The following is an 8,111-nucleotide window of genomic DNA, read 5'->3' on the forward strand; positions in this document are numbered from 1 at the left end:
AGATTGTGGGCCATTTATTTCATTCTTGTACAATTGTAACACAATATCAGAATCACGTGGAAACTACGTTAAAAGGAGGATCACCGTAAAACTTAAGGAAGTGCTTCAGCTGGATTTCATGATATCAACTGTGGAGCAATTCATTGAGTTAATGTCCTTCCCAAAATGTGTCTCTACGAAATCGTAATGTGATTTAGATTTCTATTACTTCTGTAGTAGATTTATAGGATTTAGCCTCTGAAAACCCCACACATTGGTCTCTTCACAGCATACTGGTTCAGAAAGCCGACATTGAAGTTGTAGCTGACCTGGTCTCTAAACTGATTTATGTTTTTTGAAGGATTCATTTCCTTTCATCATGCCCATGTGTCTCCTTCCCTCTTGAAAGCCAGCACCTGGGAGTTCCCGTTGCGGCGCAGTGGTTAACGAATCCGACTAGGAACCATGAGGGTGCGTGTTTGGTCCCTGCCCTTGCTCAGTGGGTTAACGATCCTGCGTTGCTGTGAGCTGTTGTGTAGGTTGCAGATGTGGCTCAGATCCCATGTTGCTGTGGCTCTGGCGTAGGCCGGCGGCTACAGCTCCGATTCGACCCCTAGCCTTGGAACCTCCATATGCCACCAGAGCAGCCCAAGAAAATGGCAGAAAGACAAAAAAAAAAAAAAAAAAAAAGACAAAAACAAAAAAAAAAAGAAAAAAAGCCAGCACCACACACTGAATCCTTTGCTGTCTTGAAGGTATCCTCTCTTCTTTTTTATCTGACTTCAGCTCTTTAAGGCTCATGCGATTACACTGGACCCATCTGGATATTCCAGGACAGTCTCCTGTCTTCGTGAGTGGGGGCTGCTCTACAATAAGGACACCCCTGACTGGAGTGGCTTAAACAAAGGCATTTCTTACTCACTGTCCTAGAGGATGGAGGTCCAAGATGAGGTGCTGGGAGAGTCCGTGTCTAGTGAGACACGTTGTCCTGTTCAGTGGTTCCCTGATGACCCTCTATTCACTGTCTCCTCACCTGGTGGTGAGAAAGAGGAAGCAAGGGACTTGGCATCAGAGCAGAGACCCATCCTGAGGGATGGTCGGACCTAATGACCATGACATGATCCCCTCCCAAGTCCCACCTCCTAACACCATCACCTTAGGGCCTTGGATTTCAGGGTATGAATTTGGAGGGAAGCTGGCTTTCAGTCCACAATGTAGTCAGCTAAGGTCAGTAACCTGCATTCAACTTCACCGTTGGTTTTGTCCTGTCATGTGACATAGCCATGACAGTAACGCCAGGAAATGGAAATCTGCCTACTTCACAAGTTGCTTTTTGCAATGAAAAATATCTTGCAGTTGTTATCCTATTCACACAATTATTATCAGAAATGTTTATGAGTTTACCACTATAAATGTGTGACCATGTGAGTTATGTATATGATAAGCATGTCCCTGTGTGTATGTGAGTATGATGCACATGTGTGTTTGCTTCTGCCCTGAGGTGTTGAATGATTTACCATTTGTGTGCCGATACCAGTACCCACTTGAGTGGCTCCAACCCCTGACTTAAAAGTTGGCAGTGATTACATCATGAACCTGCATGACATGTGAATTTGTTTGCAGGGAAAATCTAAAGATTAATTGTTTTCTTGCTTATTTTTGAAAGTATTATATTTGGTTTACAATGTTCTGTCAATTTCTTCTGTACAGCAAAGTGACCCAGTCAAACACATACATATGTATTCTTTTTCTCATGTTTTCCTCCATCATGTTCCATCACAAGTGAGTAAATATATTTCCCTGTGTCATATAGCAGGATCACATTGCTTATCCACTCCAAGTATAGTATTTTCATCTGTGAACCCCCAAATTGTAGTCCCTCCCCCTCCTTCCCTCCCCCTTGGCAACCCCAAGTCCATTCTCTATGTCCATGAGTTGGTTTCTTTTCTGTAGATAGGTTCATTTGTGCCCTATATTGGGTTCCAGGTATAAGTGATATCATATGGTATTTGTCTTTCTATTTCTGACTTACTTCACTCAGTGTGAGAGTCTCTAGTTGCATCCGTGTTGCTGCAAATGGCATTATTTTGTTCTTTTTTATGGTTGAGTAGTATTCCATTACTACTCGGTATACAGTGTCTATATACCACATTTTCCTAATCTGTGCATCTGTAGTTGGACATGTAGGTTGTTTTCATGTCTTGGCTATTGTGAAAAATACTGTGATGAACATGGGGGTGCATGTACCTTTTTCAGTGGCAGTTTTGTCCAGATATAAGCTCAGGAGTTGGATTGCTGGGTCATATGGTAGTTTTGTATTTCGTTTTCTGAGGTATCTCCATACTATTTTCCACAGTGGTTGTACCCATTTACATTCCCACCAAAAGTGCAGGAGGTTTCCCTTTTCTCCACACCCTCTCCAGAATTTGTACTTTGCTAATTTGTTAATGATGGCCATTCTTACTGGCGTGAGGTATACCTCCTAGTAGTTTTGATTTGGATTTCTCTAATACTTAGTGATGTTGAGTATTTTCCATGTGCCTGTTGGTCATCTGCATATCTTCTTTGGAGGAATATCTATTCAGGTCTTTTGCCCATTTTCCATTTGGGTTGTTGGCTTTGCTGTTGAGTCGTATAAGCTGTTTGTATATTTCAGAGATTAAGCCCTTGTCATTTGGATCATTTGAAATGATCTCCCATTATGTAGGTTGTATCTTCTTTTTAATATTTTCCTTTGCTGTGCAAAATCTGTGAGTTTGATTAGGCCCCATTCATTTATTTCTATTTCTATTTCTATTGTCTTGAGAGACTGACCTAAGAAAAAATGTGTATGGTTGATGTCTGGGAATGTTTTCCCTATGTTCTCTCCTAGGGGCTATATGGCGTCTTATCTTATGTTTCAGTCTTTAAGCCATTTTGAATTTATTTTTGTGCATGGTATGAGGGTGTATTCTGGTTTCATTTATTGACATGCAGCATGTCCAGTTTTCCCAGCACCACTTGCTGAAAAGACTGTATTTTCCAATTTTATATTCTCGCCTTCTTTATGGAAGATGAATTGACCATAGCTGTTTGGGTTTATTTCTGGGTTCTCTATTCTGTTCCATTGGTTTGTATGTCTGTTTTGGTAGCAGTACCATCCTGTCTTGATTGTCGTCACTTGTAATATTACCTGAAGCCTGGGAGCGTTATGCTGGGTGATGTAGGCTCCATGGAATGTCTTTGGGTGTGTTCCTTCTTCTTCACAATTTTGGAAAAGTTGAAGAAGGATGGGTGTATGTTCTTTATAACTTTGGTAGAATCCACCTGTGAAGCCATCTGGTCCTGGACTTTTGTTTGTCAGGAGTGTTTTTATTAGATATTGAATTTCATATCTAGTGATCATTCTGTTTAATTGATGTATTTCTTCTTGATTCGGTTTTGGCGGGCTGTATATCTCTAGAAGGTTGTCCGTTTTTCGAGGTTGTCAAATTTGTTGGCATATAGTTGTTCATAGTATACCGTTATGTTTTGTTTTTTTTTTTTGTATTTCTGCAGTATCCAAAAGATTACTTTTAACTCCTAATTTATGATTCTTTTTTATAATGATTTTTATTTTTTCCATTCTAGCTGGTTTATAGTGTTCTGTCAATTTTCTAGTATACAGCAAAGTGACACTGTCACACATACATGTATGCATTCTTTTTTCTCATATTATCATGCTCCATCCTAAGTGACTAGATATAGTTCCCAGGCCTATATAGCAGGATCTCATTGCTTAACCATTCCGAAGGCAATAGTTTGCATGTATTAACCCCAAGTTCCCAGTCCATCTTAATTATAAAGCATGAAGTACTCATGCTATAAAAGAGCAAGTTAATTGATTAATCATTGATAAAGAGCACGATGTTGACTCATTGTTCCAATTGAATAAGTACTTCAGCAGTGGCCCATCTGACACTAGGAGAATGGTGGAATCTGTCTCTTGAGTCATCAGACATAGGTGATTATTTCTGAGACACTTTTCTAATATTCTCTCCTTTTTCTACATGTTTGTTATGTGTCTAATACTTCATCTCTAATGGTGGTCAGTAATGGTAAACTATAGTTTCCTCCAATATCCATATTAATTGGCATTGAAGAATGCGGATTATTCCTACTCACTTGGCTTTGATGTGTGCCGAGCATGTCAGTAATGTGTTCTGTATCCTCTTCCTCCTTGTCCTTGAATCTCTTTGTTTGAACTTTCTCCCCAGGTAGTTTGTCTTACTCCATTTCTCTACCAATGTTTGACCTGATAATTCAGTTCAGGCATCTGAAGATCAGGAAAGTCCTAGTATTAGGATAAAGAGACCTCTGAGGCAAGAGAAGCATCCAGAGGGACACACACACTCGATGCCAGTCTTTATGGGAGTGATGTCAACATTTCCTCCTCTCCTCCAGGAGTCCCTGTCTGCCCCAGGGATCACAGGAGAGAAAATGCTTCTCAAAAACACTGCAGTTATCTCTTGGGGGGGGGGGGACGACAAGCTAACTAGAAACTGTAATTGTTTTTGCAATTAATAGTTGAGAGAAAAGTTTTCAGAGATGTTCCTGGGTCCCAAGACTGTACTCCCATTGCTGCCACAGATGAAATGATAATTGCGGTTCCGAGGGGAGGGGAGGACAGGACACAGAGTCACCAACCCATATATCAGGCTCCCGCTGCCTCCCTTCTAAACAGGTACTGGCTCTAAAGACCATCACACCGAGCCATGTGTTGTGTCAGCAGGAAGGAGGCAGGTAAGAATTTTCTATTTCACTCTGAGCAGCGAGTCTGTAAGGGAAAGGCAGATGAAGCATCTGGGGAAGTGATTAAATTAAAAGACAATCTTCTGTAGAGTAACGTGATCCGGGCCCAGTTCAGTGCCAGAAGGTAGGATTCTTCGGAGGCACTACCTGAGCTAGTAAAAAAAGTGGTGTCTTCGACCCAGTAGCAGGCCCTGATGGCTCCTCATGCATTTTAATGTAGTCCTCACCAACCATGATTTTTTTGTGGCTGAACCCAAGTGATAAAAGACTTGATTTTTTCGGTGCTTAAAAATGTAGTTGTAAAATCAATCTGCTGTTGTGTCCGACTAATAGGAATCATAGACTCGGTGTTCTGGATGACGAGAGGAATGATTCTAGGTTTGCAATAAAGAATGTGATGCTGCTGCCGAAGTGATCTCGCCCTGGGCACAAAGTGTATCTAAATGGAAGTGGCTTGAAGAGGAAGGTTTTCTCTAACTCTGATGATCTGTTGCAATGATCAGAGACACTAATTGTGTCTCCAGTGAACTCCTCTGTAGTGTGTTGCCTATGGTGAGATTACTGTCACTCTTAAATTTAAGGAGCAGATGACATGATAATCATGAGTTACAGACAGCAGCTTTCAGGCGTGTATCATATTATTTCTATGCATTTAGTAAACATACTGCTGTCAATCCCAAAATCTAGTCTTTCAATTTATACAATGCAAAAATAAATGTATGCCTCACAGATGCTGCTTTGCTTAAAAGTCTTGTATGTCCATATCTTTCCCAAAGTTCACAAGTTTGAAAACAATAATGATTGATGTTTTCCTTACACACTATTTTATCATGCCTTAGTGTTTTATGCCCCAAAGTTTATAGAATAAACACATTCACTCTATATTCCTTAAGAGGTGTAATAATACCTGCTGGTTTTTTTTGGTTTTTTTGTTTTGTTTTGTTTTTGTTTTTTGTGTTTGTGGGGCTGCTCCTGTGGCACGTGGAATTTCTCAGGCTAGGAGTCAAATCAGAGCCACAGATGCTGACCTATGCCACAGCCACAGCAATGCCAGATCCGAGCCGTGTCTGTGACCCATGCCACAGCTCATGGCAATGCCAGATGTCCAAGCCACCAAGCAAGGCCAGAGATGGAACCCGCATTTTCAAGGATCCTAATGAGGATTCCACAGTGTGAATTCCTTATACCTGCTTTTCTGCCATAAAGTCAAATGCGTCTTCTGTTTCCCTCCTAACTGTGAACCATTCTCTCATTACATGAATTGTCTGGAGGCAGGTTCTTGAAGTATTTGACTGTCGCAGGGCTGTACATGCGTTAAGGTATCTAAACCTGATTGCTAGTTGATTGTGCTCTCTAGAATAAAGCTTTACAAGTAAGGGGAATCGTGTTATAATGAAAATATAAAATACCACCAGACTAAAACCTTCTGTCAAGTTGTGAAAGTAAAACTAGCTATACATATGGATCATAATTTGAGGACATCTAACTAGCTTTGTGGCAGAACCTGGTGCTTCAGTGCCCTGTGTTTAACAGCCCACACTCCTGCACAGACTTTGAAGTCCTCATTCTGCCCTACACAGCACATGTCAACAGATACCTAACCTGTCTGTGTTAACCTTCCCTCTAGAATTAAAGTCACAAGTGTCCCTGGCTCATGGATTTGTGAAGAATGAAGTGTCCACATTGAATGTCTTCAACTAATAATTTTATCTATAAGTCCCCTTAAAGTCATACATTCAATAATTGTAAGGCTGCTACTACCGAAAAACATGACATAAATTTTCTAAGTGGGAATTAATGGTTGGTGGACACTGGAGGATTCAGCTGATAGCACACATGTAGCACCTGCTTCATATTCCCACCCAGGACCATCTAACTCACAAGACAAACATTAGTGGCTGTGAGCTTGGAGGATGGCCAGCATGGATGTAACCATAGACGTGATCATTGTAATGCAGACTGTGGTTGGACTCCTGGGGAATGTCTTTCTTCTTTGCCATTATATCATCCTTTACTTCACTAGGTACAGGTCACGGTCCACAGATGTGATTCTTCAGCACCTGATTGTGGCCAACGTCTTGACTCTTCTCTCTAAAGGAATCCCCCAGACCATAGCAGCGCTTGGGTGGGAACATTCCCCCAGTGATTTTGGATGCAAATATTTTCTTTCTTCACCGAGTGGGGAGGGGAGTGTCCATGGGGAGCATCTGCCTCTTGAGTGTCTTTCAGGTGATTATGATCAGCCCCCAGAACTCCAGGTGGGCAGAGCTTAAAGTAAAAGCTCCCGAGTACATTGTTCCCTCGATGTGCCTGTGCTGGATGCTCCAAATGCTGGTAAATATCATTTATCCTGTCCGTATGTATGGAAAATGGAATGACAAAAACATCACAAAAAGACGGGATTTTATATACTGCTCTGCTCCTATTCATCACAAAGATGAAAAGATATTATCTCCACTGGTGCTGATATTCCCTGATGTTTTATGTTTGGGGCTCATGCTCTGGAACAGTGGCTCCATGGTTTTCCTCCTGTACAGACATAATCAGCAAGTCCAACACATTCGTAGGAACAATGCCTCCCCTAGATCCTTGCCTGAGTCCAGAGCTACCAAAACCATCCTTCTCCTGGTGAGCAGCTTTGTCTATTTTTACACTCTTTCCTTCACCTTTCAAGTTATTTTGTCCTTTGTTGAACATCCCAGCCTGTTGCTTGTGTACATGGGTATAATCATGGCTGCATGTTTCCCAGCTGTGAGCCCCTTTCTGCTCATGAGCCGTGACTCCACTGTACACAGGCTCTACTTTGCCTGGATAAGGAACGCACATTCCCCTGCTATGATGAGAACTATGTAAATTGTACGTCTTTCCACAGTACTACGCAGTTTCCAGTTATTCATTCACTTGTTCGTTCATCCCTGAGTCCCAACAGAAATTTGACTTTCAAAAGAAAGAAAACAGGACATATTGAATATTTTTCCAAAATAAATAATTATATTCATATTGTCATGGCATATAATTATCTCTTAAAGCATTACAGAACTGAAGTGTTTCTACTTCAGAATTTTTTTCTTTTTTATTTCTTTATATATATGTTTTTTCCTACTGTACAGCATGGCAACCCAGTTACACATACATTCTGAATGACTATACTCCCTTAGACAGCATACAGATTCAATGCAATCTCTATCCACTTACCAAGGACATTTTTCACAGAACTCGAGCAAAATATTTTAAAGTTTGTTTGAAAGCACAGCAGACCCAGAGTAGCCAAAGACATCCTGAAAAAGAATGATGGAGCTGGAGGAGTCAGGGTCCTGGACTTCAGACTATACTACAAAGCAACAGTCATCAAAACCATATGG

At 41.1% G+C, this 8,111-nt stretch overlaps 1 pseudogene; it reads left to right on the plus strand.

The window, feature by feature from the left end:
• On the plus strand, positions 6,663–7,602 carry LOC110261300 (annotated as a pseudogene).

This window comes from Sus scrofa, chromosome 6, assembly GCF_000003025.6.
Source record: "Sus scrofa isolate TJ Tabasco breed Duroc chromosome 6, Sscrofa11.1, whole genome shotgun sequence".
Lineage (NCBI taxonomy): Eukaryota > Metazoa > Chordata > Mammalia > Artiodactyla > Suidae > Sus > Sus scrofa.